At 37.4% G+C, this 18,996-nt stretch overlaps 1 protein-coding gene across 1 annotated transcript in view; it reads left to right on the top strand.

The window, feature by feature from the left end:
- The first annotated feature begins 1,589 nt into the window (after positions 1 to 1,589).
- The window catches only part of LOC145240384 (uncharacterized), a 569,837-nt gene continuing 552,430 nt past the window's right edge, over positions 1,590 to 18,996 (top strand). Inside the window, exon 1 of the mRNA XM_080103965.1 lies at positions 1,590 to 2,260. The gene's annotated coding sequence lies outside the window, so the exon portion shown is untranslated. The remainder of the gene's footprint in view (positions 2,261 to 18,996) is intronic.

Genomic DNA, 18,996 nt, shown 5'->3' with positions numbered 1-18,996 from the left:
CTTAATCAAATTTCCATTTAAATAGATACTCGCCCACCGATTTTATTTACAAACAAACAGTGAGCCTTGCTTTATAGCCAATTAAGCAGCGGGTGGTATATATTTATGACAGTACTCTACCCAATAAGGGGAGGGGGTGTAAAATGGAGTCATCTACATCAACATGTTTCGGTCTACTAGTATTTATTAACTAGAGACCTCTTCAGGCAACAACCCTTATTTTGGAAAACGGAATTCTAAATCTTAGAATTCTTTAGAATTCTGCTTTCGAAAATAAGGGTTGTTGCCTGAAGAGGTCTCTAGTTAATAAATACTAGTAGACCGAAACATGGCCATGACTGTGTAGGAACAAACCACTGCTTATGTAAATATATATATATATATATATATATATATATATATATATATATATATATATATATATATATATTTATACTAGCAAAAGTTACTGTCGTTGACTGGGTTCAAAAACAGCCTACAGAAAATGAACTCTGATTTATGAAAGTATGACAGGTTATGAAAAGGAAGGATTGTAAAGAGATAGCTTCGAATTCGGGGGTATCAAAACCAAAGCGAAATATGATGAAAGTAAAAATAAAATAGATAAACCCCATAATTTATTATACTATACCTGTTCACACTAAAACACTTATCACAATATTCTGTGGAGCTATATTAAAAAAAACCTTGTTAAACTTTGTGACATATTTCCATCCTATGGAGGTCAGGTGCGAACGAACACCCCATAATTTTATTATACCATATTTCTTCAAACTGAAACATAATTATCAAAGTATACTTATGCAGATAGATATGAAAAGTCTTTATTAAAGTTTGTGCCTATTTCCATTCTATGGGGGCCAGGCGCGAACGCAGACCCCACAATGTTATTATACCATCCCTATTTAAGTTAAAACATACTTATTAAAGTATTCTTATGTACATCTATATCAAAAACACTTGCAAATGTTTTTTTTTAATTTTTAAATTTTTTATTCCCATACTTTGTGGACCAGGCGCGAACGCAGACCCCACAATTTTAATGAACCATCGTTCTGCAGAATCAAACATACTGATTCCTGTGTCTCGATACATCTTCTTTCATTATATGTAATCAGTTTTCTAAAATAGTCAACCATATAGGAGCCTATTCGTGACCAGACACACACACACACACATATACACACACAGACATTCAGCTTTATATTACACACACACACACACACAAATTTATATATATATATATATATATATATATATATATATATATATACATACATACATACTTACATATATATATATACGTTTTTATACTAATACGCACAAAGGAGAATACCATAACGATTATCATAGAAAGCAAACTTTCATAAAAAATGACGTCTATTTCACACAGCTATTTCATGTACGCAAAAGAATCCACCTACACAACACCAAGTAGATCTGTATGCCGCCACTCGCAGGCCTGCCGCCAATACGACATTACAATGTTCGTGAAAATGCCAACAAGGCAAATGAAGAGGAACAATGTCTATTAATAGGCGGGGGATATCCACTCTTTTTAAATCTGTAACTTTTTTATTGGGTTATAACGGAGAAGATTCAATGCTGCCCGGCTAATGCGCATGTTTGACTATCCCGACTGACAACCTTTTAGCTTTTGTTTTATACCCTCCTCCCTCTTCGTCGTTGCCTTCAATTCAGTCAGTGGCATAAGTTTGTGAAACTTTTAGAGCCGCCTCCTTCTCGTCAACGTCCCCGTTTTCCTAGCGGAAAAAATACAAAAAAACAAAACAAAAAAAAAAACACGCGTCCACCCTTTTTCTTGCTCGCTTCTCCCTTTCATTCCCCACCTCTTTTTACCAACCCTACCCCTCAATTTGCTCCAGTACGAACGTCAGCAGCTCTCTCCACCCTATCTCTCTTCCCAATCAGAATGGCAGAGGGTGGTGACGCCGGTGGTCCCCGCCAGTAGTTATACAGTCATCGCCACCACTACCATGTGAAAGAGAGAGAAAGACAGAGAGACCGAGAGAACTCCCTTACCGTTCCCAACACAGCGTCATAGAGTTTTGACAGATTGGACTTCTGTACCGGCAGCAGCCGCTGGTCTGTTACTTGGACTACTTTGGTGTGCCAGTGCAGACACTGAGCTTTAAGAGGGTGACGGTAAATATAGTGTTAGGCTGTTTGTAGGATTCAGGATCTTTATTCAGCTCAACAACCTCTTCTGACGAGGCCTACGTTACCGAAAGCCGGACAGGTAAGATATATTCGATACATATTCACTTAATGCAATGTTTCATTTCACGAATCTATAGATTTTGAACACACACACGCACGCACACACATACATACATAGATACATATACACACATGTGTACACGCAAAACGTACACACACTATATGTGTATGCATGCGTGTGTATATGTGTAATATAGATCGAATTAGAAAACGGGAAAATATACGGTGTAATCTGCATGAATTTTTTGCAAGCATTATCAGAAAGCACAAAAATAATGATTCTTTGTATTTATATCTTGGTAGCACGAGCACGGACACTTTGCACATGCACTTTAAAATACATAGGGTATAATAATAATAATAATAATAATAATAATAATAATAATAATAATAATAATAATAATAATAATAATAATAATAATACATAAATATTGAAAATAGGCTGATTTTGTAAAATAAGGAAGAAAATAAAAACAAATAAATAAGCATAAAAACAAAATAAGATCACTATCCTATTAAAACTTTCTTCTTTTTTATCCGACGTTAAATCGCGAGGTTTAGAGTAATGTTTTTGTTTGATCCTGTTAAAAGAAAAAATAAAGTGCTGCTGGATTTGTCAGGGTGCCAAAGGGATTAGTTAACGTTGCTGCTGATGACCACGAATTTTTTATGCTGTTGATAAAGGAAGATCATCGGTCTGAAACAAGGAAGATCAAATGCTAGCCTCCTCCACCTTTTGAGAAATGTATTTTATTAGTTTAATTATTTATCGATATGTTGAACCAATGATTAATGATATTGTTTATGAAGTTTCAATTCTTAAATAAAAAAGAACAACCGAAATTTAATTTCAGCAATTATTTTGACATTTGTTTGAGGATTTTTACAGAAAAAAACAACATTTCATCCGTTGTTGAAAATCATTAGCAAATCATTGGGAATGATTAATGAACGAAACCAACAGCAATTTCAGTACATTTGAAGTCAAAAAATAATTAATGTTAACTAAATACTATTTTTTGTAAGAAATTTTTTTAAATTTATGTTTCGATATAGGCATTTCGATGGAAACCATTGTAGGAGAGAAAAAAGAAATACACAATCATACTGCAATATTTATTTTAAAACACATGGCCTTCGGGTCAAGATCAAAGTGTAGTATCTGTTCCGGCAGATGCTGCAAGCTATGACTAGCTAGGACTAGCTATGACTAGCAAAGACCAGATGTGGGGGCAACCCCACATGTCTGACCTTTAACCAGCTCCCATTTCCCACCTCTCGGGAGCTGGTCCCCTTTTCCCCTTCCCCCTCCCTTCACTCCTCACATTAAAAATCGGCCTTGTGCCTAATTTGCTCGGTGGGGGAGCAAATAAATACCATCTGTTCCGGCAGATACTGCAAGCTATGACTAGCTATGACTAGCAAAGACCAGATGTGGGGGCAACCCCACATGTCTGACCTTTAACCAGCTCCCATTTCCCACCTCTCGGGAGCTGGTCCCCTTTTCCCCTTCCCCCTCCCTGCACTCCTCACATTAAAAATCGGCCTTGTGCCTAATTTGCTCGGTGGGGGAGCAAATAAATACCATCTGTTCCGGCAGATGCTGCAAGCTATGACTAGCTATGACTAGCTATGACTAGCAAAGACCAGATGTGGGGGCAACCCCACATGCCTGACCATTAACCAGCTCCCATTTCCCACCTCTCGGGAGCTGGTCCCCTTTTTCCCTTCCCCCTCCCTTCACTCCTCACATTAAAAATCGGCCTTGTGCCTAATTTGCTCGGTGGGGGAGCAAATAAACACCATCTGTTCTTCAGATGATGTACTTCAATTTCTTGTTCTCTGTCAGTGGAGGAGAAATCCTTCACGACTGAGACAATTTTTAATTGTTGTTCCTTTTCTCCATGTAAAAGCTGAACTTAACTGAGAGTTGAGTATAAATCTGTTCGCTATTTGGAGGTCATCCTCCTAAGCATTATATCCTCCTTTGGGAAAAAAGGATTTTTTTTTATTGCCAGTCGCCTTAGGTGCTCTCTCTCTCTCTCTCTCTCTCTCTCTCTCTCTCTCTCTGTCTCTCTCTCTCTCTCTCTCTCCGGATAATGCCAACGGAATCAATATTGGGAAATTGGGCAAGGACCAAGTGTGCCCTCTTTTGCGGAGAGCTGAATTTCTTTATAAACTATAAATTGACCCCGTGTCAAATCCAATCTCGTTGGAAGAAGGGTAGTTAAACCTAACTGAGATCATTTTTCTAGACGGGCACTGCGCGTGCTATCTTGAGACACAATTAAAATGTGTACTTTCGGCACTGATGCCAAATAATTTGAAATGTTCTATCGATGTTATTGTTAAGCTAATAGTTTCCCAACTATTTATTTCAGTGTATTTAAACGTGTGATTAACTAATCATTATATTAATATCCGTCGCAGTTTGATTATAATAAAAGAATAATATTGTTAGCTATTTCAATTTTGATGCTTCACGCCACTTTGTATTGCACTGCCACTTAGTATTACACTGCGAAATATCTCTTCACCTAATGAATAACTACTCTCACTCTCCCCTTAACACTTATCATTGTCTTCAGCACTACACTTCTTCGCTCTTCTTCACCCCCCACCCCCACCCCCTACCACCTGCTTTCACACTTGTTCTCTCTCCCCTGTCTTCCCCCACACTTTGCTTCCATACTCTTATGTCTAACCCATTCCTACATCCCTACCAACCTCAATTCTATTACCTAGCCAATTGTTTATAGCTAAGATTACTTCATCTTTAATAAAATCCATTCTATAAAAAAAGGCCGAAATACTGAAACCTGGAGCGATTTCTATAAAAATCTGTTTGTAAATATTAATTATGTAAAGTTTCTAAATATAATATAATATATATGTATATATATATTAAATTATTTTACGTGCATAAAAGTATATATATATATATATATATATATATATATATATATATTCGCATATAACCAAAACGCATTAATCAAAATTCAAAATAGACAATTTTATAACCTGAAAAGCCCAAACGTAATTATACAGAATGTTTACATGCGGATGCGTTTCTCTAGAAGAGGTCCAGCCCGTCTATCTGTGAAACGTAAGTTTTAAAGCTTTTTATAGAAAAGTCCAAGCGTCTCTATAAACGGCTTTGTCCGTTGGTCGGTTAACCATACTAAGATTTGAAATAGCACTTTAACCGGTTTGTTTCGATTAAGTTTAACGTCCACACATGCCCTATTAGAGGGGCTATCTGTTTGTTAGTCGGCCCGTTTGATCTGTAAATTTTTTTTAACAAAGAGTCACCACTTATAAAATCCAGGAGGCCACTCGAGGATAAGGGTTAATGAGTGTACGGAAGTCAATGGAAAATATCGTAATCTTTAGTAGTGCAAATTTGATCAATTGGATTACTTAAGGGGACGGCTCTTAAGAACTTGTTTACGTTGGACTTGAAGATAACCATATTGTAGTCAGTTTGAATGCAAGAAAATAGAACAGAGTTTCATAGGCATGAAGTTCTAAGAGAGAAACTTTGTTCATGGAATCTACGTTTAGGTACATATACAGATAAAGATTGGCGGAAATTATTGATATTGGCTTCAGTTAGACGAGTGATTTTTGTGAAAGTCAGGCAAGAGAGACGATAGATTGGAGCTTAGACAAGCATTTGCCATGAAAATAATGTTAAAGTAGAGACAAGCTCGCAACTTCTCATCCGTGGGAAAGCGGTTGCAGGGAAGAGGAAAGGGTATCCCTTACTAGACTACGAATTCTATTTTGAACTCTGTCAAGGTAGGATAAGATGCTTCTAGCAGCTCCTGCCAGATATGGCAACAGTACTCCATCCTTGACATACTTGGCTCTTACTGGAGCGGTAGAATGATCCCACTATTTTCCAAGCAGCTTTAGTAACAGATTTGATGTATGTGATCCATCTCAAATCAGGAATAAAGGTCAGACCCAGAAGCTTGTCAAAACATGTAGACTCCGAAAGGCGAAAGCCATTCATTTCAATTGATGCTAGACAGGGTTCAGAGTGTTGATGATGTAAAGATATAAGCTTGGTGTTAGATGCATTAAAAGTAATCAGCCACCTCTCTCCCCATTATACCACGTGTTCAAGATCAGAGGAGAGAGAATCAATCATAACTTAGTCGTTTATGGCCTTTGAAGTGTTGCCATAGATGGTAGTGTCGTCAGTATAAATGTCTATGAATGATCTTAGGATGTGATTTGGAAGATCATTTATGTAGATCAGGAAGAGAGTTTAGCGTAGGATGAACCCCTGAGGGACTCCAGCATTAATACTGTGAAGTTCTTATTTCTGCCCATCTTATGAACCTATCAGAGAGAAATGATTTAATAATTGAGAAGACATTTCCAGCTATACCGTATTTGGAGATTTTGTGGAGCATACCTTTATGCCATATCCTATCAAAGGCCTTTGATATATAACGAACAATGACCCTATAAAGGAAGCCTCCATCAAGAGATTTGCTAATCCTATAACTGTTAGCACATCTGCTGTAGATCTAGCAGAACGGAAGCCATATTGCATGTCACTGAGGAGGTTATTGTTGCTGAGTATTTTTACTTTAAGATATAGTTTTTCATCGTTAATGGCGCAGATTGAAGAGACGTATCTTAAGAATAGTTAATATTTCTTCATATTGCTTTTCATCAAATATTTAGACACCGAAGCGATACTCACCCAAGACGAGTTGAACCGACTTCCTCTGAAAGAGGAAGTTTCATGGGAGATGACGAAGTTAGGCTTTTGCAGTTCTTGCGGGGAAGTGTCGACGTCCTCCTACATACAGCGCCTGGTATTCCCAAATAGTCACCCATTTGGTACTGACCAGGCTCAACGTTGCTTACCTTTGGTGATCTAACGAGAACCGGTGTATCAACGTGATTATATCGTACCATATATTAAGTCGGTGGCAAAATAATGTCGTTTTTATCAGGTTTATATACATACAAAAAACGGCATTATTTTTCACCAACCTAATATATGTGAATTATGGAATACTGCTGAAACGAATAAATACTTCCATGTTTTTCTTCTGCAGTTCAACTTTTCAATCAGCAAGCTTGCAGATTAATAAAGCGAATGCTATGTTCAGTGGTTCAAAATTATGATGGTTTTAATTAAACTAAGTTTTCTTTTTTTTTAATAAAATATATATGTAGGGTTCCAACTATATAAAAGACTCAAATCCCTTCATAAACTTTTTTTCGGCAAATTCTTATCACGCAAAAAAATGATATTGAACAAAGAAGGTTCAATAATATCGTGGGGGGAGGGGGTCTGCGTTCGCGACTGACATCCATAAAACGAAAAGACGGGGTTTTACTTATTTTCTTTATTTTATGACTTGAAAATTTTCATAAAACGTACAAAATAAAACTAGAAATGTTCATAAAGGGGTTCAGGGCTTGGAGCGAGAAAAAGCCGGGTGTTGATCAAAGGGATTAAGTCACACACACACAAACACACACACACACAAACACAAACACACACACACACACAGAAACACACACACACACAGACTCCTCCAGTCCTTGACAGACTATGGATACCCACGAAATGGGTGCCTGCGCGTGAAGTTTTTGTGGCAAGAGGTATGCAATCTCCAACCATACATCTCCTGAGTCGACATTGTTAAATACCAGTGGCAAGTGAAGTGTACGTACAAGACGATTGGAAACAAATGCTGAGATAAGCGGAGAGCACATACAGCACCTAGAATTAGCCAATGGTCACCCATCTGGTACTAACCAGACTCAACGTTACTTAACTTCGGTGATCTGACGAAAACAGGTGTGTCAACGCGATTATGCCGTATATTATGACGGGATTAAATGCTACAAATCTAACAATATTTATTCCTTTTTTTTTTACACCATCTCTCACTTAATCACTGCTAAATACACATTTTGACAGCCCGGAAATTAAATATTACAAAATGTAAAAACTACTAAGAAAAATGGTAATATGTTTTAGGGGCTAGACAAAAAAGGGGACATAGAGGGCTTAATTCAATCCCGGACAATGTCTTCCTGCTAATACATAATGATAGATATGTTTTAAAGTTGCACTTCAAAACAGGCTTCGTAATCTAGTATGCGACGCCCTTTTTTCTTCCCTGCAACCTCTTTCCCACAGAAGAGACATTGCGAGCCTATCCCTGCTCTCCCGCTATTTTCATGGCAAGTGTCTCCCCTCGCCAATCCTTCACAAAAAACACTCGACTAGCCAAAATTACTATCTATAAATTCCCCCAATTTATCCGGACCTGAACTTAACATGGATTCTATAAGCAAAGCTTCTTCCCCGTCGGTAGAACTCTGTTCCGCTGGTCTGATTTCCAGCTTACTACAATGTCATTATCTTCAAGTCAAACATAAACAAGTTTTTGTTCAGCGGTCCTCGTAAATGATCTAATTATACCAAATTACTTCTACAAACAATTATTACACAACTGTCCTAATGACTACAATACACAAATTAACCCTTATCCTCGAGTGGCTTCTGGGCTTTGATATGTGGTAACCCCTTTGTAAAAAAAACAAAAAACATATGTGTGACAGTTAACGACTCTGAACTCTGACAAAAAACCTGGATATGCCAAGTTCGAATCCGGTGTGTTCCACACTTTCATATCCAACCTACACTTGACCTTGTGTCTAACCTCTTATCAAAGAAATAAACAAAATAATGTGAACACGTTCGCATCCGTGTGTGATCTGATATGAAAAAAAAATGCGACCATGTTTATTGCCTACACAAACGTACATTAAATAAAATTTTCATTTCTAAAAAGAAACGTTTAAATGAATGTTACTTTACCCAACACGTTGTAGCCTCAGTCGCAAAGTAAACAAAGAATAGGAAAGAACTTCAACTCGTTTTTTCTTTGTAAGACCGGCATTTATTTCCTAATTGTTACGGCTGTGACGTCACCACGTGATCGACTTCTCGAACGTCATTTACGTCTCTAATGTGATCTCGAACGTGCTCCACGTTTCTAACGTGATCGTCCTTTTTAAAGTTTTTATTGTTCCCTGCTGGTGACGTCATTTCCCGTGCATTTGCACACGCGCGTCACGCCATGTTGCATAAATATTGACGGTTGCACACGTTTAAAAGGTTTAGAGGGCCGAGGGCAGGTTTAAGACGCTCACTTGAATAGTGGCAATGGATAAGCGCTCGTCGCGCCAATTTAAATTACGATATTGTCCGGTGTGGCGTGTCATTAATGGATCGGGGCTCTTGAGAAAATCCCCTGTGGCGGAGACAAGCGCTCCACAGTGAGCTGGTGGAATTTTGATCGCTTACAGATCTCCTCTGCCGTGCTACATATCCAAGGTTTGTGACCTATTCCGTTATTAACAAGAATGCAAAAGTCTCAGCACAAGCTATGTACACAACTGAACCAGCTTTTATTAGCCGCGAGCAGTATTTACCAGCCGTTGTTCGTTTCTGGGACTTAAATAATTCAAGATATTGTCATGTTTATAATTTTGTTTTTATTTTTAATTCATTTCAGTTTTCCGTTATTTTATTTTTGGTTTCGATGAATAAAACAATAATACAACGTGTATATATCAAAGTTATAAATTAGCTAGAGACACTCACGCATATACTCACAAGATCCTATATGATAGCTCTTATTTATTTGCCTCCCTACGAGGGCAGTGGCAGTGTTAGACACCATGTCGGTTTTTAATTTGGGTCAGATTTAGCTTCCCAAAAATGGTAAATCTGGATTGGAACATAAATTATAATTGCCTTAGGCTAGGAAGGATGTCTGCTTCAATTACTGAGAACAGAACCAATAAAATTTAGTATCAGAACAGATACTACAATTAACTGATAAATACAGAGGTTAAAAAATATATTCATTTTGCTTTGGACTAAAAAAAAAATGGTAGATTATTTATCAACATTCAGTATTGTTTTTATTTCTTTTAGATGAGAGATGAAGTTATTTTTTAATGAAATTATGAAAATATGACATAGGTGGTGACTGGGATAGATGAAATATCATAAGAGCCAATTCTGGTTCTCAGTGATTGGCTAATAAAAAAAAGGGGAGGTTCCGAACGATAGTAAAAAGGGGAGGGGCTTTTAGCTAATGTCAGCATGGTGCCTCAGAGTGCTGCGTAATGAGAATAAAGATACTTTTACAGATTTATTTCCTTCTTTTTTTCGTCTGTTTTTGGGGGGCGGGGAGAGGAATTTAAAAGTTTATGCGAACAGGGACTATAAAGAAGCCTGTAGGATTTTGCTGAACTGGCATTTTCTAAGTTTTCCAAAAGGAAGTGGTATGATAAAAAAAAAATAAATAAAAGAAAAACAACTAATTGTTTTTATTTTATTTAATTTGATAGAAAAAATATACAAAAATATTAATCTGTATATTCATGTCTTTGAAATGTACTTAAGTCTCATAATTTTCATTTTTTTTTTAAATTTTTATTTTCTTCTCGACCACATCCGTAAAAATATGCCTTAAATGCCAATGTTTTGAATCAGATCGCAAGAATTGTTTCATTTTATTATTATTATTTAACTCACGTTCCCGTTCACCCCTAACATATCATTTAGCGCAAGACATATCGCAACTTGGACATAAGGGGCTACTATTTGGGACCATACTAGGAAAGATTAACAAGATCTTGTTTTTTTTTGTTTTTTTTTTAAAGGTGGTCACCACTTATCAAGGCCCGGAAGCCACTCGGGGATAAGGGTTATTGCGTGTACAGTACGTAGTGTTGAGATTTGATAAAGTATCTTACTTAAGGGGGCGGTTAATCAGGAATTTGTTTATGCTGGACTTGAAGACATCCAGGTTGTAGTCAGGTGGGAAACAGGCAAACGGAACAGAGTTCCACAGGAGTGTACTTCTAAGAAAGAAGCTTTGTTCATGGAATCTACGTTTTGATTTTGGCACAGATAAAGAGTGGGGAACATTTTTGACAGTGGTTTCAGCTAGACGGGTGTTTTTCGTGAAAGATTGGCGATGGGGGACCAGGGATTGGAGCTCAGACGAGCACTTGCCATGGAAATAACGATAAAACAAAGACAGGCTCGCAACGTCTCTCCTGTGGGAGAGAGGTTGCAGAGAAGAGAAAAGGGCAAGTGGTTTACATTATATTTAAACTTCTGCATATCAGTACAGTCAGAGAAGCAGGTAGCAGGAAAGGAATTCCAAAGTCTATCTGTTTGAAGGAAGAAACTATTAGAGTAGAAAGATTTCTGGCACTTAGGGACCTCAACTGAAGAGGTGAGATTTTGTTGCTAGGCGAATTTATCGGGGATACGTGCATCGATGGAAGGGCACAAAAGAATTGCGATTATTTGTTGAATAATTATTGAATAAGTAAAATAAATTGAATTATATTCTAAATTACAAGGTGGATGGGAGCAAAGTGTAGTATATGTTCTGTATTCAGTCTGTGAAGAAGTCCTTCTAGGAGAAGACATTTTTATTAGTTTCTCCTAATTCATAGTCTCTATTGGTGAAGCTGCTTTACCTCGCATTAATAAACAATATTGTGTCGAACTCTGCCTTCGCAAATAAACACAGAACTATTTAATCAGAATGCTTTTGCGTCACTATCTGTGCGTATCACTAAACGAAAATTCCATGAGCAAAGTTTCTTTCCTAGAACTGTCCGCCTGTGAAACACAATATTGTGGAGCTACTCCACATGTGACTAAAACATGGCTGATTTTCTTTTTTTCTTTCAAGTCTGGTGTAAATAAGCTCTTGCCGAGCCGCCCTATTGAATAATTAAACCCTACCCAGGTATTTAGTACTCTCCCACTGCAAAAACCGTGACACCAGGGTCGGATAGTGGGATTGAAAAGTCAGCGTCCCCGAGGAGGGTCACTCTGACCTGCAAAAGTGCCTGGGCAGTTCGGTCGGCAATCCCCGGTAAGGGCGCCTCAGGCAATTAGCAATAAACTAACCCTTTTCTCAAAGAGGGAAGGCAAGACCTGAGAGGGTGGACCTCCTAGAATTGCACAGAACTAAACTCCCGCGGCAAAATCAGCAGGGACTGGATCATTACAGGAAGGTTGTCTAATCTCTCTTGATTTTAGAGTCCCTGGTGTTGCCTCACAATCTACGTGACGCTCATTATACTCGAGTGACCTTTGTGTCTTGATAATCGATAACTCTCATTCTAGAACAAAGAACAAAAAGAACAGCTACGTCCCCGATTCTTTACGTGAGGCTTCGTCCGTCGGTGTGTTGGTCGGTCACGCTTCTGTTTAAAATAGCATTGGCATCGCTAAACGCGCAAGTTAAATGCACACCCATGTTTAATTACGCTCACATGAATGAAAGTATATTTTTTAACTAAATATCCGACTCCCCATCTAGGATCAATGTGTATTATCTGTTCTGTCCTCGGTCAAATAGGGAGATAATTATTTTAATTTCTGTCTCATACAGAATCTCCCATTTTGAGGAATGTGGATATCCTGTAACCAGATTAAAAAATCGATCATATGTAAATAACCTGTGAGCAGGTGAGTCAATACCAACAGCAATATCGTTAAAAACTGTTACGATATGTCGCAGACTTTTTGCAGAATTCTATCTAGATATTTAAGTCTCTATCATAATTAGGCATTTTTACACTCGACCCCCAAAGTTCACAGAGATTAGACCATTCCTGTAATGATCTGATCCTTATTGATTTTTCGGTGAGATGTTAGCTCTGTACAGTTCTAGGATGTCCATAATTAGGCATTTTTACACTCGGCCTCAAATTAACAAGATGTTGGTTTACGATACACTAACAGTTCTGCATATCAGTACAGTCAGGGAAGCAGGCAGCAGGAAGGAATTCCACTACTAATATAATTCTCTATCTGTATAAAAGCCAAGTACGTCCAAGGATGGAGTACTGCTGCCACATCTGGGTAGGAGCTATTAAAAATAGCCTATCCTGCCTTGACAGAGTGCAAAATAGACTTCGTGGTTCAGTGGGGGATGCCCTTTTCTCTTCCCTGCAACCTCTCTCCCACAGAAGAGACGTTGCGAGCCTGTCTTTGTTTTATCGTTATTTCCATGGCAGGTGCTCGTCTGAGCTCCAATCCCTGGTCCCCCCCTCGCCAATCTTTCACGAGAAACACCCGTCTGGCTGAAACTACTGTCAATAATTTTCCCCACTCTTTATCTGTGCCTAAATCCAAACGTAGATTCCATGAGTAAAACTTCTTTCTTAGAACTGCACGCCAGTGGAACTCTCTGCCGCTTGCCTGTTTCCCACCTGACTACAACTTGGACGTCTTCAAGTCCAACGTAAACAAACTCCTGACAAACCGCCCCCTTAAGTAAGACACTCTATCAAAACCCCCAATACTAATGATTACTACAATACTATCTCATTGATTACTGTACACGCAATAACCCTTATCCCTGAGTGGCCTTCGGGTCTTGATAAGTGATGACATCCCATGTAAAAAAAGTCTAGCTGTTCGAGGGAAGAAACTATTAGAGTAGAAAGCTTTTTGACATTTAGGGACCTCGACTGAGTTCACAGAGATTAGACCATTCCAGTAATGATCTGATCCCTGTTGATTTTTGCGGTGAGATGTTAGCTCTGTACAGTTCTAGGAGGTCCACCCACACAGCCTTTACCTTCTCTCTTTGATAATGGGTTAGCTTATTGCTAATCGCCTGGGGCGTCCTTACCGGGAAATGCTGACGGGTCTGCCCAGGCACATGCTTCAGGTTAGAGTGTCCCTCATCGGGGGACGCTGATTTTTCAATCCTACTTTCCGAACCGGGTGCCACAATTCTTGCAGTGAGGAGAACTAAATACCTTTCTATCATAATCAGTAATCTCCATTGGTATAGTCGAATATTTATTCGTTCAATTACGAGGCGTAATATATGAAATGAATTATTAAGCCATGTTTTAATAGAAATTACATTTAGAAGATAAGCAAATTAAAAATAGTAGGTTATCTACCATAAAACAAGGAATTTCAAAATTACAATTTTTTTTTTATTTACAAAATTTAGTTAGAATTTTTTTAATTTCCGGACACCCGTTCTTCAACTGATCCGCAATCAAACCAATTATCTGCAAAAAATAACAATTGAATGATGGTCACTTTACTACAGGCGTTTTCTCGGAAACGTCTAAGCTGATCTGGCTGAAATTTTGTATAGACCTTTGTTATGGAAAGGTGTAGCGATCTAAGTATTACATTATCCGTTCTATGCACAGTTAGCGATTAATAAAGCTTAATACTTAACATAAAATTGAGCATAAATTTAACTATATTCAAATAACATTTTTTTATGAAATACTCAATCTGAGTCAACGGACGATAACTATTTGCTCGTTTTAATGGGTTAAAAAAGTTGAGTATTTATTTAATCTCTGTCTCTTGAGCTAACTTATCCAAGAGTTAGCGATTAATAAAGCTTAATACTTAATTGGCGCAGTTGATAGGGACGTTGAATCTCTACGGGTCCAGGTGAGAATTTCTGAAGATAGCGGTTTCAATCCTACCCAGAGGCTTATTTGGCCCAAAACGTGGTGAGACGATAACATCTATGGGAGGCAGTAATTGCAATGAATGCAGTCAGGAGAATCAGAGTTCCTATCCGTCGCGGTTACCACCTGACGAAGGCTAGAGGAATAGTTGACCGAAACGTCGTGAAACAACTATTAAAAAAGTTGAGGATAATAGTCCTCAATATAATAAATTAAATAAATAATACTCATCTCAATGACTTCCAATTAAAAATAATATATAAATTTAACTATATTCAAATAACATTTGTTTTATAAAATACTCAATCTAAGTCAACGAACGATAACTATTTGCTCGTTTTAATGGGCTAAAAATGTTGAGTATTTATTTAATCTCTACCTCTGGAGCTAACTTATCCAAGTTTAATAACAGCATTTGAATGGCACAGACTAAAACTTTATGACGATTTCTTTGAATTTTGCAAGTTTGTGTCTTTGTTAAACACCAAACTTGTCTTTTCCAGCATGTTTTTTTTCGCTATCTTCTAATTGAGAGATAATAAACGAGGGAACAAGTGCTCTGCCTTAATTTGTTTCGCATCGTTTGGATATACACACAACGTCTGAACACAAGAATTACTTCCCATCCCATAATATCTATCAAAAGAAAACCAAATGGGATAAAATACGAACTTTATTTCACCAACTCGAGACGCTCATTCTGGATTAGCAAGGTTTTGCTTGTCTAATAACTGATTCACAGGCGAGTAGTGGCAATTGGCGCAACGCAATGCACCATTATCTAATCATAAAATGCTAGATGATGAATCCAATTGAAATCCTTCCTAGATTCAAATAATGTGAGTGTCACAAATGTGTCACAAATGTGGATGTGAAGCTTTCATTGACAAGTTTGGCCTGCATCCATTCTCTTCCAGTAGTGCCGGTTGTTTGCCAAAACCTGCCGCAATGAACGATATCATCAGAAGAAATTTGAATGCAACTACGTTCTGTTCCAAAATGAAACCCAGGAGCCCTGATGGTGATATTAAACCCTACCAGACTGAGTTACTGATATACCGATAATTTCCGAAAATTAAAACTAAACTGGTATTTTTCCAACCACGTGTTTTTGTGCTGTCAGGGAGCTAAAAATAACTACCCATTCGCTGCTTAGCCTCGATTTAACGCAAGCTTAATGTTGTGCAAATGACATCCTTTGTTTTGGCAGAGCTTTGAGTTGTTTTGTAGACTAAAGTAGCCATGAAGCGAGTTAGTGACGAACCAAACACTTCGACGGGTAAAAGAGCGAGACGAAGGAGTTTCACGTTGCAATAACTGTTGGATAAAGTGACAAATTCTGATTTAGATGAAAGCGAATTAGATCGGGAGTATTTTTTTGAATCAGGTAACGCTAGTGATGATGAATATATCAATGAAGGAGTAAGTGCTGATAATTCTGATGATGCAAGTGGGTCTAGATCAAAATCGAGAGTTCAAAGTAGGGGGCGTGTCACTCAATCAGGTGATAGGGGAGATTCTGGTTTCGTTGATGAGGGACGGAGTCGCAATTTTGTAGCTCCATATCTGGATTTCACAATTTTGCCCAGGAAGCTAGGCACAGGAGAAATTAGGCTCGGTAGCTCAGGTCTGGTAGGGTTAAAATCGACTCGATGAGATTACCATTTTTATCTTAAAGGGGAGAATCGTTCATTTGGGTTAAAGCCTTGTCGTCTTTTTTTCGATCAGCAATCTAGATTGAGATTTAAAAAATATCTTCAAATGTCCACGATGTGATATAATATAAAAAAAGAACTAAAACTTTAAATTTCAAAGGTCAATAAGTGAATTATATCTATAAAAATTAAAGCCGAAGTTTGCGCGTTATATAAATGCGTTATATAAATGCGTTATATAAATGCGTATTCTATCTGTTAGAAGAAGTGGGTGATTTCACGATAATAAATCCCAGATTTCCTTATAAGAACGAGCAAAACACTGATACCGAATTTTGGAGAAACTTGAAACGAAATGCGATATTAACTTCTTTAAGGATATACACGTACGTTTTTGTTTTTATTTTACTGTAGTATAATAGGGTATGCAGTGCCCGTATAATTTTAACTTTGTCTAAGTCTGTTCGTATTTGACACCGGAATAATTTCGGAGACGTCAACTATACATAAAGACACACGCATACACACATTATCTTTTATATAAAGGGTAGTTATATCTGTGTATCTGTGTCGGTATGTATGTTGTATTTCCAGCTAAAAATCTGAAACTACTAACCAAAGGCTCACAAAGTTTTTATTTTCTAGAGCGGTGTTGCCCCGGATGTATAATATCTAAGAATTAAACAAAACTATTTATTCTTTGGGAATCAAATAGACAAGATTTTATCAATGGTCGTTTTTCAGCCATTTCCAATGTTTATTTATTATATAAAGGAGAAAGGAAATAGGGGTGGGTTAGAGCGATATGGAATGAGTAGATATTGGGGAAAATAGAAGCTGAAGAGACGGATTGAGCAGTAGAGACATATAAGTTTTAATATAAGAGACATAGAAGTTTTAATATAAGAGAGACATATAAGTTTTAATATAAGAGAGACATATAAGTTTTAATATAAGAGAGAGAGATAAGTTTTAATATAAGAGACATATAAGTTTTGATATAAGAGAGACATATAAGTTTTAATATAAGAGAGACATATAAGTTTTAATATAAGAGACATATAAGTTTTAATATAAGAGACATATAAGTTTTAATATAAGAGAGACATATAAGTTTTAATATAAGAGAGAGATAAGTTTTAATATAAGAGAGAGATAAGTTTTAATATAAGAAACATATAAGTTTTAATATAAGAGAGACATGTAAGTTTTAATATAAGAGACATATAAGTTTTTAATATAAATATGTTATACACGCTTTTAAACCTCTTCCATGTTTGGCCCCGAGCAACGCGGAGTAGCCCTGCTTGTATAACTATATATATAAATTAATAAATATAATAAATTAATACGGCATAATCGCGTTGACACACTTGTTCTCGTCAGATCACCGAAGTTAAGCAACGTTGAGCCTGGTTAGTACCAGATGGGTGACCATTTGGGAATTCTAAGCGCTGCATGTGCTCGCCGCTTATCTCGGCACTTGTTTTCTTGTACATACACTTCACTTGCCACTGGTATTTAACAATGTCGACTCAGGAGAGATGTGGTTGGAGATTGCGCACCTCCTGCCACAAGAATTTCACGCGCAGGCACCCTTTCGTGGGCATCCATAGTCTGTCAAAGACTGAAGGAGCATGTGTCTATATAAATTACTATGTTCAAAATATTTAACATCCGATCAGTACATTGTCCACTTAATAGCTGTACATATGTAAGCAACCAACCTTGATTTTATTTTCCCAGGATGTTTCATGTTCCTAGTCAAGAAATATACTTATTGTCTTTTGATGTGGATTTAGAAATCTCTGGGAGTTGCAAGAAGTGGAATCTGGCCATTCAATTCATACTGTATCATTTAAACAAGTAACAAGAACAAATATTCTGAGAATACGTCAATTCAATACGCGCGTTGAGCAATTGAAATACAATTACACTCATAAGTCTGACTGAAAAACCAGCAGAAATAAGGTCGTGTACCTTCATAAACAATTCACATTTCAAACTTGAACTGAGATATATGCTATTTCGATCAAGCGTGAAAGAGCGATAAAAAACTTTTTCAAACGTTTCATGTCAAGTGCTCGACTGAGCTTCAATCAATGCTCTTCCTCCTGTAAACCATTCGCAATAAACACTCGTCTAGCTATAGCAACTGTCAATAACTTCCCTCACTCTCTGTCAGTGCCAAAAACTAAACGAAAATTCCATGAGAAAAGTTTGTTTCCTAAAACTGTCCGTCTGCGACGCACAATACCAGGGTATTGCTTCCTGGCTAACTATAACATGGTGTTTTCAAATCTAATGTAAATAGGTTCTTGTTGAGCTGCCCTCTTAAATAATCAAACCCCTTTACAAGTTCTACCCTTACTGATAATCACGGTATTATCTCACAGTCTACTCGATGTTCGTTGACACATTTCCTCGAGTGATCTTTGGTAAGCGGTGATCCCCTAGTAAAACTAGAAACAAGAGAAAAAAAAACAAATAAAAACGTAAGCATTACCGACGGACAAACAATGTTGATGCATGGACGCATCTATAGTAAGATACGTCCATT

The sequence above is a fragment of the Euprymna scolopes genome, chromosome 19, assembly GCF_053919585.1.
Source record: "Euprymna scolopes isolate OS-2025 chromosome 19, ASM5391958v1, whole genome shotgun sequence".
In the NCBI taxonomy this organism is placed as follows: Eukaryota; Metazoa; Mollusca; class Cephalopoda; order Sepiida; family Sepiolidae; genus Euprymna; species Euprymna scolopes.
Note: the sequence above shows the minus strand (reverse complement) of the source record. Positions and strands in the feature narration are given on the sequence as shown.